The sequence below is a fragment of the Pelecanus crispus genome, chromosome 3, assembly GCF_030463565.1.
Source record: "Pelecanus crispus isolate bPelCri1 chromosome 3, bPelCri1.pri, whole genome shotgun sequence".
Taxonomy (NCBI): Eukaryota; Metazoa; Chordata; class Aves; order Pelecaniformes; family Pelecanidae; genus Pelecanus; species Pelecanus crispus.
In genome coordinates, this window is record NC_134645.1 from 66,880,940 (window position 1) to 66,893,947 (window position 13,008).

Here is a 13,008-nt window from a genome sequence, read left to right on the forward strand (position 1 = left end):
TCCCTAACACGCCGAGCTCCGGCCGAAACAGGCAGCAGCTGCGAGGCCCCGGGAGCTTTGAAAAGTAGATTTGGCAGCAGCCCTGTGGCTCCGCAACTTCTTTGTTGCCGACACGGTATCTGGGGCGCTCCGTGTCTTTGTGCTTGGAAGTTTGTGCTTCAGATATTGGTTGCATTAAAAAAAAAAAAAAAAATTAATGGTGGGTGGGATTGAACAAAGAGCTACGTGCACCGATCCGGTTAGTTGGCGGGAATGCCCCGTGCTGCATCGTCTCACCCCAGTTTGCCAGCTTTCCCAGTGATAAAATTGTAACGCCTTCCTTCGAAGGTGTGGTGACCCGAGGTTGTGTGTTAGGATTTACCTGGCCCCACTTTTAAAAAATAATCACAAACGCTTCCCCTGTCTCTTTTGTTTTATTGGTGGATACATGGCATGAATGTAGAATAAAAAAAGCCTGCTTACTAGGTTTGTAAAGACTTTATACAACTAAAATTATAGTACTGAATTAGTGGCTTTTTGCCTTAAAAAATCAGGAAGCAGGAAACTGACCTGAGCTACAATTTTCAGCTGATTGTGTGGCGTGGTTTTTGCATATGTGAAATACATGTAAAAAACCAAGCATTTAAAAAGTTTTGGCTGATATTGTAGTTTCCCCCTCTCCTGGGGGAAAGAGGGGGAAGAGGGAGGGAAGGAAAAAAAAAACAAACAAAAAAAACCCCTGGTGGGACTGTAGCCACTTTCCACAACAGACTCTTCAGCACAGACATGCATATGCATGTCATCTCTCTGAAACTTTGCAAGCTTTTCCTCATGGACTGCTGCTTTCGGTTCAGTGAGGAGGGCGAATCTGAAGCGTGCAGTTGCAGCTTATTCCCTGTGCCTCTTGCAGGGCTGTTCGGTTAGAGGTAACATGCTCAGAAGTCAGAGGAGCTGTCCTCGCAGGTGGAAATAGAAAGGCCATAGAGCTTCATTATAGATCCTATACTCTCCACACACACGTAAGAGGGACTTCAGATTTCAATTACCCTGACACCTCTTCTTTCCAGGAAAGGTGAAACCTGAGAGTCTCTTTTGGTTCTGTTGTGGAAGCTGTCGCGTAGCGAGGCTCACAGAGTTGAATTATCCGTGTTTTCGTGCCTCTTACACTGGTTAATTTTTAGACTCTGAGCTGTGCGATAGGCGGGGCCTCAGTAGTTCACAGAGGCTTTTCTTGTAATGGGAGATTTGACTTGAAGTGGGCCCTTTTTAAATCTGGCAATAGGCGTCTGGCATATAGTGCTGCACATAACTGCACACTTAAGTAATATAATTTGCTTATTTCAGTGGCTTTTGAGCAAACTGTGTAAATGTGAAGACAGTACTGTTTGGCTGTGGGAATTTAGTCAAAGTATTGCAAAACAGGAAAAACACTTTGCCGTTCTGCTTTAGTAGCAAAGCCCATGAACATGTAAAGAACCAGGAGAGAAACATCCAGCTCCTGGGCTGAAGAGAGCGGGACGTACAAGTTTGCATCTGCTCCACATATCCTCTGTGCTGTCTTAGCTGATGAGTTGTAAACCTGCTGCGATCCCAAAACTATGTCGTGCTGCTGACTCTAAAGCTGAACTTAGGTCTATAAGGATCTGAGAGTTTTCATACTTGTTTCTTTATTCCTGTTGCATTTTACACGCTCTTCCTCTATATATTTTTAAGAACTAGCTGTTCTCCAGAAACTTTAAGCTAGTGAAAAAATAGCTCTCAGGTTAGGAACAGAACAGCACTAAAGAGTAGAAGCTGTGTAAGCTGAAGAATGCAAATGGGGAGCAGTGTAGGGAACAAAACCAAAATGGTCATGGAGTGTGTAACTATTGCACAGATTATTATTTTTTTTTTTAACTACTTTAACAGGGACACACACTCATTTGTAGGTGACCTAAACTTCTTCCCTATTCCCCTTCTTGTCCTCTTTCTTGCTGTGTGCTTTCAGTGATCAAAGATGGTATTAGTAATATTGATAAAGTATGTCTGCACACTACATTATTTAAATAATATAGTGTATGAAAACAGTACAGCATGACTGAATGTCAGCTAAGAATTTAGCAGTAAAAGTACTTTCAAATTAAGTAATGGTTAATTGGTCTTATTGAAGGTACCAGGTTTTACCGGACTCAGTGTAAAGGCCAACTAAGTTAAAAGAGTAAGGAGTGATGTGATTTCATGAAGGTTTGGAAAATCAGGCTTGTAACTGTTTGAATGAAATAAAACAATAAACCTCTCAACTCTTGTAATGCATATAAATCAACTGGGGGGGGGGGCGGGGAAAGAGCTACAGTGTAATGTGTCTGTCCATCATCAAGCCTTCCCTTTTTTAATATCTTTTTTCTGCTTTGTATAGCATAGTCTGAACTCCTGGTGATCTCTGATGTAGGTTCACTTCATGCCTTTCACTGCTTCAACGAGAACTTCAAGGAGTATTTAAGAAAATCTAATCTCAGATGTAAATACTCATCATCTGCTCTAAATGTAGATTAGCCTACTAATAATCTTCTTCTGCCAGCTTCAGTCAACTGATGGACCTTAAATGCTGAGACATAATTAGCAACGCATATGATTAGTGAGTAGGCCTCAGCTATGTATAATTGAACTGTTCAAGCACCAGATATTAAGAATGGGCCTATTCTAGCATTTCGGCTTGCATGGGTTAAATGCTGCTTGATTTCAGGAGAAAAAAAAAAATCCTTCTTGAGAAGCAAGTGTCAAATCAGCCCTAGAAACTGTTGGAAAAGTGTCTGACAAAAATAGAGATTTCAGCATTTAGCACATTTTCCTCCCTTAAAGAGATAGTAAGGTGAGGAGAAGAAAATCTAGTCTGACTTCTTGCAAACCTCAGTGTATCTGGGTTTGATCAGCTGTCTCAAGGGCTTTTTTTCCTTCATGAAGAGGATACTTAGAGTTTGGTTTAGTGGGGTTTTTTGCCTCCCCCAGTTTTACTAAGCTGCTGCAGGTATCTTGCAGGTCTCTTAAATTCATCTTAATTTTGAAACAGTTCAGGAATGTTCGAAGAGTCAGGCAGTTAGAGACATGCCAAAATATAGCAGGGAAAGCTTTCTACAATGCAGTAGATGGTCATGCTGTTTTAAAAGTTACTATAACCATTGATATTTCTAATTAAATGGTATTTTCTCTACATTATAACGACCAGATCTGCATATCTGGTTTTTTGTTTGTTTTTTTTCTTTAATTGCTCAGTTCCTTTTCAAAACTGAGCCATAAATGAGTATAGAGTGCTTAAGAATTTGGCTTAGGTAAGCATTCTTTTTTTTCTTTTTTTTTTCCTTCCCATCTTTTTTAGGCAATTGAAATGAGGATGATTTGCTTTCTGTGTAGATCTTTACACAGTCATTTTTGTATTACACAAATGCATCAAGCACTAACTGAACAGAGTGTTTTGAAAAAAGGGAAAAGTACCATAAAAGGAAAAAATAGCATGAATTGGTAATTTGGGTCAGCACTTCATGGGAGGGAGGTGCTCTAAGTCAAGCACACAGGCTTTTAGGATTAGGCAGATTGCTGTCAATTAAAGAAATATCTCACTTTACTTGTAATCTGGCATTTATTTTTAAATTGTATTGACTTTAAAAGGCAGGGTAAGTTAGGGGTGAGTGTCCAGTTGACTAGCAAGACAAGTGATGTACAAGTGTCAAAACCAGGATGACTATTTAATAAAGAGAGGTTTTTTTGAATGACCTGTAGAGTACAGTACTGTAAAGGTGAAAGTTGTGGTCTGTCTTCTTGAAGAGGTCAGTATTCTCCTATTTTGGGGGAGATACACTTTAAGGAGTTAGAGAGAAACCTTATCAGAAATTTATCTTATTCTGGAGTACCTTGCGCCTTCTCTTGGAGAAACTTGTGTTGACATGGATAGAGGGATCGTTTGTTTAGTATTTTCAGGTGTGTGTTCCTCCTGCTTGTCTGTCTTGCAAGATTAAGCTATAGAACATCTTCGCCTCATGAAGACGTAAAATTAATTTTTTTGGAAGAATGTAATTTGTCAAAGCACAGTGTCAAGCATTCTGACTTTTGTGTACAAGCTCAGGGGGACCAATGGGAGATAAGAAAGATCATGCAGTCGGCAATTGAAGAGAATCTGGGTTCTCTAATCTGTGGAGTCACTTGTTTTAGGATGGTTCTCAAGCTAAACATCTTGAGTGATGTGCTTGTCATACAAATCTCTCCTTGTAACTTTAATGTTGTGTTACACTAGGGAATTCGCTTTTCTTCAGCTTCTTATGCTCAAGTTTCATGAATCAATAGCCCTTAGGTGTTATTTTGTATTAACACTGTTGTGTGGGGCTATGGAGGGAATTTCCCATAACAGCAATGATTGACTAAAATAGAGTTAATCAAATAAAAGGTAATAAAATGTGTGTAGCCTCTTATCATTGTTTCTAGAATTCAGCATCGTTGCTTTTATAATTCATGCAGGCTTGGGCTAGAAATTGTCAGTGTCAGCTTACTGGGCTTAGAAACATATTGTGCAATGTGCTTGGGGAGAATCCTGGCATACAAAATGACAAAATCTTCAAAGAGCCAGTACAGCCACTTGCGTGAAAGTGAACTTTGCTTGCACCTACATTGTTTCTGCAGCCTTTACAGAGCAATTGTGGATTGTGCATTTATAGGCATTTACAGGCACACAGAAATGCAGTAAAGCAGTACCGGGGTTCAGCTGCATTCTTGCAGTGTCTTCCTATTTTTCTTTAAATATGCTAAATTCCATGACGCTAAATTCTTTTTTGAAGTAATTTATGCCTTTTATATAAAATTTCTTGGAAGTTCTGTGGTTGTGAAACACTAATGTAGACTCTCCTCTTAAACCCAAAAGAGGTGATGTTCTTTTCAAAACTGTTCTTGGTTCTAGCAGTTGATGTAAATGTTTTCCCTGGTAAGAAAAGGCGTGCTTCCTACCACATCAGCTGTTTGTAGGAGCTAAAAACCACTACCAGAGAGAGAGAGAGTAACTGCAAGCTTTATTCTACTCCACATTGTCTCTCAGAATGATTAGGTTTTTTACCAGCTTTTTCTCTGTACTTACTGATTATTACTATTTTCATTTCGCTAGCAGAGTTTTTTCAGACGCTTGAAATACTGCACATGCTCTCTGTGATTATACAGCACTTGCATCCGTCATGTGTGTTACTTTTTTGACACCCCCACCCCCCATTCCCCCAGGTGTTGCTGAATCACCACTACTGTTGTTATAGCATCATGACTGGAGAATCCCTGTTCCAAATGATAGGTCTTGCTATGTAGCAGAAGAAATTATCCTGACGCATTATTTTTGCCCAATTTCAGAGTCAAGGGCAACTACTACTACTAAAAAAAAAAAAGTCTAGTTTCAATGTCAGTGGAACTTGTGTTGAAAGAGCTTTGCATTTCAGCAGCACTATGTTGCAAGTGATGAGTTAGAGCAAGAAACGCCAAGTAATTTAATAATAAAGGTGGTGTGCAGAGTAGAGGTGATGATTGTAGCTATGCTTTCGAGATACCTCACATGCCTGACATGTCTATTACGAGTACAGAATCTTTGTGTCTGAATGTGTAGTGTATATTGCGACATTTAAATGGGGTGGATTCTAAAGCTCCTTTTGACTCCGGATGTTGATTCTGGACTCTATTAGGAGGCAGCATTAGAAACCTAAAACAAATGCATGTCACGTCTTCAACATAAACCAGTATTTCATTCTGAAGCACCTGAATGTGGTCTACATCTACAACAAAAATTATGGTGGTGAGTCTGGGGGAAAAAAAAAAAACAATCCTGATATAAAGTTTCTTTTGCCTGTTCATAGTTAGTGCTAGTGGAGAACTTCTGAATTTATGAAGAAATTATGGGATTTAAACCAGCATATTCACAAATACTTCCATTGCTGGACCAGCTGTAGACTTTATAACCAGATTCCGATATTGGTACTGTATGCATAACTTCCATCAGGCTACTTGTCAATAGGTGACTGGAAGACTAATATCCCATCAGTTCCTGTATGAAGTAGGAGGAGCACAGCAGATATATGGAGGGCATGTATGAAGTGGATGTATGTGGGCTGTGAGACCTGGGTTCTCTTTCCAACTTAGTCACTGGCCTGGCAGAGCAGTTTGTAGCTCTGCTGTGCAGCAAGAGCTTCCCGGGGCATCTCCGCCAGCTGTGGAGGAGCTTGTAGAGCATCTGGCATGGGTGCCCTGGGCACAGAAGCCCTGATGCCAGTGAGAATTTCCAGCCATTTCTACAATGTAAATAAAACTGAGGATATGCTCTTGCAGTGCTTATTTACTAAATCTCCCAGTGGTGTCAGTGAGACACCTGGATAGACAGTCCACATCCAGGCTTTTGGTAGATTATTAGAAGTACAGGCTTTTGAAATGCTACCTAAGTGCATCAGGGTGTTAGAGGTAGTTTTCAAATACTATGTGCTGCAGAGTATTTGAAGTGGTGGGAGAAATGCAGGTTATAAAATTATTAGGGTCTGTTAAAATACAGCAAATATGTACAACTCATCATGAGGCATCTGTATGAGCAGACATCATGAAAGTATATTCCCCACTGGAGAAAAGGCTGAATGGAGCTAGATAAATGCTTTTTTGAGAGTAATGCAGAAGAAAGCCTGTGACTGATTTTTCTGCACTTTGCATTTCTGTAGCTCTGAACAGGATGTGTCATACAAAAATGACTCCTGAATTTACCGCAGCTATGATAAGAATTTGACTTCTCTTTTTACTCGCTTTCTATAGTAAAGAAGCACAATACAAAAAGCTGTAAATGTAGCAAGTGATAACAGAATGAAACAAATTGTGTTAAAGCCTAAAGGATCAAGTGAAAAGTACAAAAGGCCCTAATACATCATCTAGCACCATTATCCTCAGTGAATTTTCCCCGTCTGTTATGGTCTTAAATAAAATTAAGTTAAGCAAGTGAAAGTTTGAGTTTTATGGCAGTTCATTTTCTGTTCTCTCTCGGCAGAGAAAAAGCTGAATTTTAAGCATATTCTGTAGTGCTGGTCATTTAAAGCTTGTTCCTTTTTTTCTTTTTTCCCCCCAGCCCTTTGGAACAGTAGCTGTTTAGAACTGCTGTATTTGCTTGCATAGGTAACCTGAAAGTTGTATTTGTAAGTTATACCCAAAGAAACTAAATAAAATCTCAGTGACTCAACAGTGATAGGGATTTTGCACATTTGTGGTTAATAACATGGAAGTTAAGTTATTGCTGGGATTCCCATCTTTCATTGTAGGGTCCCTGCTTTAGATTGGCCTTGAACATCCACTGTCCACAGTAGTCTCCTACCGCTTATTTTGTATGGCTTCTCCGGGGCCTTGTAGTCAACAATACAGACACACTCATAAGTACAGCGTTTGTTAGAATGAGATAGACATATGAAGCAGTCGGTGAACTCATCTTGTACAGCAGAACGTGTGTGTGACAGATGACAGCAGAATCTGTTTTGACAATTGGGGAATTTTCTGGTAATCACTGATGGGTAGATTTCTGTAAGAAGTTTGTAATTGTTTATATTTAAGAGAAAATGAACCTCAGGCTGAGCTTGACACACAAGCACAGGCTGCTGCTTTTTAGTGTATATTACTTTTTTTTTCTTTTTCCCTCTGAGACCAAATTTATTCCTTGACTGGAGCAGATATAATCCTTCTTTCAGTTATGAAGAGTTGCTGATCAACTACTAACAACGGCATGCCAGAGTTGAATTCTCTTCTAAATTGTGTCCGCCTTTATTCATAACCTTTGGGATGCGTTTAGATGCAGCATGGGGCTTAAAGATTTCCCGCAGACTGACTCATTTGAAGTCAGTGGGAATCAGCACTCTTTCAAATCCCACAAGAAACACACATTTTCATTTAGGAACTAGATACCCTTGTAAAAATTTGGCTCTGTGTTTCTCCCATACTGTAATAAAGTAAATGAGTTGCTCTGGGACTTGCTTGCTGATGGCCTCAGTGGATGTCTCCTGCAGAGAGTGCACTCCGGGTGAGTAAGCAGCTGGTGCTTTCAGTGGTGAAGACAGCTTTTTGGTGATGCCTTCACAGAGGAGTTATCCGCAGCTCTTGCAGAGAGTTTTATCTGATCTTCTTTCCCTTTACACGATACCTGTCTGGTACAGGTATAATGCTGCTTTCAGTACGGTCTTTCTGGCTTACTAGGGACAATAGACTGAAACCTGCAGTCTGTGAAGTGTGAAGATGCAGGTTAAATACTTATCAAGAGTTGAAAGTCTTCCAGCACCTTCCAGTGGATTTATGTGCTTCCAACAGAAGCGTGTGCTGCAATGTGCAAGAGTGCCCAAGTCAGTTGTCTGACCGTAGCACAGAAAGCCATGGGTGTGAACAAGGAAGACTCAGTGATGGACCAAGAAGAAAGGAATGCTTGTACCACTTTAGGAGTTCATTTATGGTTCTGAAGTGGGGCCCCTCGTGCTTGGGATAAATTTATGCGGTTATGTTGACACAGTAGCAAAGTGCTTCATTTAACTCCACCATAGAGGCACACCCATAAGATCAAAAGCTTCTACTTCCACTGCTCCATCTTCAATATGATTTTTACAGCTACACACACTTGTACAAGCATGACAGTACTGTTTTTTCCCCTCTAGAAAAATATCTCTGAGGGGAAACATGCTAGATGTGTGCCATGATTTTGTGTTTTATTGGTTTATTACTGCCTTTCAATGCAGTATTTAAGATAAGGTTTCTCAGCCTTCCTCCAGGAACCTTACGGGTGATTCGTATGAAAATGGATTGACTTTAATCTGAACGTGTGTGCTGACCACTGGTTCTGCTTCCACGTGCTGGCGATAACGTGGCATGCTGGTGAAAGCCAGGTTTTTGGTTGTGTATTGCATCCCGTCTTCACTCACTCCTTGCAACTCCCATGAATGGAAGTGGCGTGTGGCATCTGTGGAGAAGGGCAGAAGCTACTTGCATCCCGAATGTAACCTTGTCTTCCAGATCACAGTTGGAAACAGAAAGTTTTTGCCAGGTGGTTGGTGTGAAGAACTGGGAAGCCTTCCAAGTCTCCTTGGGAGCGGAATTTGGTCAGTTCCGAACACCATCACCATTCCTGGGTCAGGTGTAATTGCAAAAGGCTCAGTGACGCTGTCCAGATCACTTTCACTAGAAAAGAAGTGGTCGTTACCTGTGTAAATAAACTGAAGTCCTGTTTATTTATGTTCTCTGTTTCCTTGAGGTCAGTTTCAGTTTTTGTTTTCTGCAGAGGTGAACTCCACTGGTACTTCATATAATAGTAAATATACTCCATATGATACTTGGAGTCCTCTAACATGTAGTCTCTTACGAGGGTTTTCAGTGACCTTGCACATCATGAAAACTGCTGTACAGGAACTATTTTCTTTGGTTATGGTGATGAAACTTATCATTAATTAAGTCAATATTAATGAATAATTAATTCAATAGTTCTGTATTATTTACATTTCAAGACTGTGAAGCCCATGCGGCTCTACCTTCCACAACTGTTTTTTATGAGTGTATGTTAGGAGAGGAACAGAACTTCTTAAAGATTTGTTTATTTTTTTATTTTGAGACTGTGTAACTCAAAACCTCGGTGGTTCTATTTTCATTTTATTTCTGCTGGAGTGTTTTATTCCTTTTATGTCTTTTGAGGTTGTCATTGAATTTGGGAATTTTCCTGATTTATTAACCAGGAGTAACAACCCTGGGTATAGTGAGTGTTGCACATACAAAGCATAGGAGAGATTGCAGGGCAAACCAGAAAAAAAAGTGGCACTTCCAAAATATCCTGTACAGTTATAGCATTGCAGGATTTTTGTGTGGTGTGTGGGGTTTTTTGGGGTGGTTTTTGTTTTTTGTTTTTTTGGTTTTTGGTTTTTTTTTTTTTGAAAGGGTGCTGGTAGAGGGGGTAAAGAGCATGTTCCCTAGTGCTGCAGCTCTAAAGGGAGGAGGGGAGAAAAGGCATTACCCTTGTTGTGAGAGCAGGTTGATGTGGCCAGTGCTGTTGTCTTTAAGGAAGTGCTGGGACCTTGCAGCACTGCCTGCTTCTGGTCTGTTCTTGAGGGATTATGTTCTTTTCTATGCCTAGATCAGAGTGAGCAGAGGACTGTTTTTGTTTGGTTTTTTTTTTTCCCCCTCTTCTACTTGCTCTCACAGACCAAGGGCAGCACATGGGTACCCTGACTTAACTACAGCCACAGAAAGCCATCTCCAGTGGTGAAGTCTGAACTTCACATGGCGTTGCTGAGTCTGGGTCTGTAGCTGGAGAGAAGGTGCTTCCTTGACCTCTCGGCATGAGGGAGGAAGCCCTCTGGCCTGGGCTGGAGCTGGGGACAGGTGGTGTACACTGGGTTATGGACAAACCTTCTCCTAGGCTGGACCCTGTATGGGCAGCACTGTCCAGGGTCAGGACTGCACGATGCCGCCCAGCCCAGCTGTGCTAGCAGCTTTTTGCTGGTCCAGTCTTGGGGTGTATGGCAGAGCTCTCTCTTTGCAGATAAGTTTTCAAGTGTCTCATGGGCTGGATTTAGCTGCCACTCAAAGAGCTTGTATTGAAGCTTTACTCGGATGCACTTATTTGAGGCTTAATAAGAACAGAAGTTTGTGGAGGTTATTAAGTGTGAAGTAGTTTTAACTTGGTTTAAATACCTCAACACGCTTGGGTGTTTTTCACAATTTTGAGGAAAATGGAGAAAGTGTTAAAATCATGCATTCTAAAAGTGATCCACAAAAGAAGCAAGAAAACAAGGATTCTTGCCAGTAATTCTGTTACCAGAACCCATGATCTCTCTTTTCCAGCTGATGCAAGAAGGCCAAAATGCAATAGAAGCACCAGGAAAATGGACTAATCTAAAGCAAGAGCTTCTGTAGCAAACCCTGCCAGATGGGTGTGTAACTGGAAAACTTCCAGTCCCTTTTGTTGCTTAACTGCTTGCATTTTGGTTATTTTTCTGCAGTGTCCCAGAAGCGTCTCTGCTTTGGATGATCAGCGTGTTGACAACCTGATATTTTGTCACTCTCTCTTCTCTGTTCAAGTACTTTAATAGTAACTCCAGTGGAAAAATTTCCTGGTAGGCAGACTTCCCAAGCCTTAGTGCATTTCAATTTGTGCTGTGGCTGGTTGCAAGCTGGCAGGTGCCTGTCTTCAGGATTTACTTCAGTTCATAAGAAATTATTTATTCCTTATCCATTATGAATTGAAGCTATTGATGTAGAGCTGCTGCCACAGTAATTTCTAGCCGTACTTTTGCAGTAGAACTGTCTCAGACTTCCAACGCTGAAAGGCCTAGTTGACATGGCATATTTTCAAATAGTCTTTAATGCTGATAAATAAATAAGTACAAGTAAGGTGACAGTTACTGCAATATGCGTATCAGTATCAGAAAAGAGAATTATCCTCCTGCTAAGAGTATACTGTTGCCTCCCTCTAGCTGAAGTGCTGAGTAGGGTAAGAAGATCATAAAATCCATTTCTGTATGCACTTACTGTCAGTAAGTAGGACTGCTGGAAGAGTTGAGTATATCGTATCCCTTTGAGGTGCAGTCCCACGGCAGCTTAAGTGGATGAAAAACTGGACTAACACGCTTCTCCCTGGTGCTGCTTTCAGTGTTTGGAGAGTTACGTGATGAGGTAGGTCAGGGAGCTGACCTGATTGCTAACTCGCCCCTCCGTTTCCCTCTGGTTAGCTTTCTGTTGAGTAAGTTCTCCGAGCTGAGCACGTGTTCCAGAGGACAGACCAAAAGCAGCACTGCAGCAACCTGAGTTGAGATTGCCTAAAGGTGTGGTTTCATGTTATTCTTGATCCTGGCTCGTTGTGGGTTGCCTCATATCATTTCCTCTTTCGGTAAGCGTGGCTAAGGAGTGTTATTTCATGTTGGCTGTGCCAGCTGTTTGTGCTCTCAGCCTGATGTTTTTCAGAAACTTTCAGTTTACGGGAAGGTTTGAAAACATTGGGGTTTGCTTTGGATTGGAACAAAGACTTCAGGACATCTCATCAGCTGAAAGTTCAAAGATTCTGCCACTCGAAATTGGTGACATCTCTGCTAGCAAATGAGAGCATTCATGGATCCCAGAGTTCAGTTGCCTGTGCTGTAAGTTTTTATCACTTCTGGCATGCTTTTGGCCTGGGCCAACTAGTACAGTCTCAGCAACATTCCCAGTGGCCAGTCTGAAGGCAGCAACTTGAGGCTAGGAGAATTTAAGATGGATGGAAGCCATTCCAAGCCACTTGGTCCTCATGCAGAAGTGGGGTCTGGGCCATGTTTAATCAATCAGCATTGCTTTACTAGTTTCCTAGTTTACAAGTAACAAGTGTGCTTCTTTGAAGAGATTTGAAGTTCGTGTTGACAGCTGAGGATGTGCAGAGTTGCAGTGCCGTACCTATTCGGGGGGTGCGTAAAAAAAGATATTGCACCTGTGAATGCACAATTCCAGCAGCTATCTTGGCTTCCAAATTCACAGTCTTTGTTGGAGCCCTTAAACTGAATGAAGGGCAGTGGGTAGCTATTGCAAGTCTTAGGCCTCAACAGTCATCAAGGAAATAATCTGCTAGTATGTGCTGTCTGTTGAAAAGGAATCTTTCCAAAAAACACCTTATAGAACTAGATTGCAAGTACAGTGTTTGTGCATCTTTTCTGGCATGGATCATCAGTTTATTTGTACCTGCATATAACATGCCAAAAGTCATGAGTGAATATGATATAAAAATTTTATTTTCCATTTTAGTACATTTGGACTTTCAGTCCAACTGTAAGGCATGACTGAGAGAGCACCTCTCAGTTCCTGTTTTGATAAAAGATGTAATATTTTTCAATGATTTATTTCAGCATAATATAACTGCTCTGCGTTATTGCAGTTATACTGAAAAGCCTTCAGTGCGGAAAATGAAGAAGGTTGACTGCAAAAGAAGCAAATGAAGTTTTCAGGAGCTTAATTTGGACTCATGCTGTTGTAAATGATTTATTCAATGCTGGCAAAATAGGTTTCATGGTGTAGTGT

General features: G+C 40.9%; 1 protein-coding gene across 1 annotated transcript in view; it reads left to right on the forward strand.

The window, feature by feature from the left end:
- Positions 1 to 13,008, forward strand: part of MAP3K5 (mitogen-activated protein kinase kinase kinase 5) — a 107,020-nt gene that overhangs the window by 780 nt on the left and 93,232 nt on the right. The window lies entirely within an intron of this gene.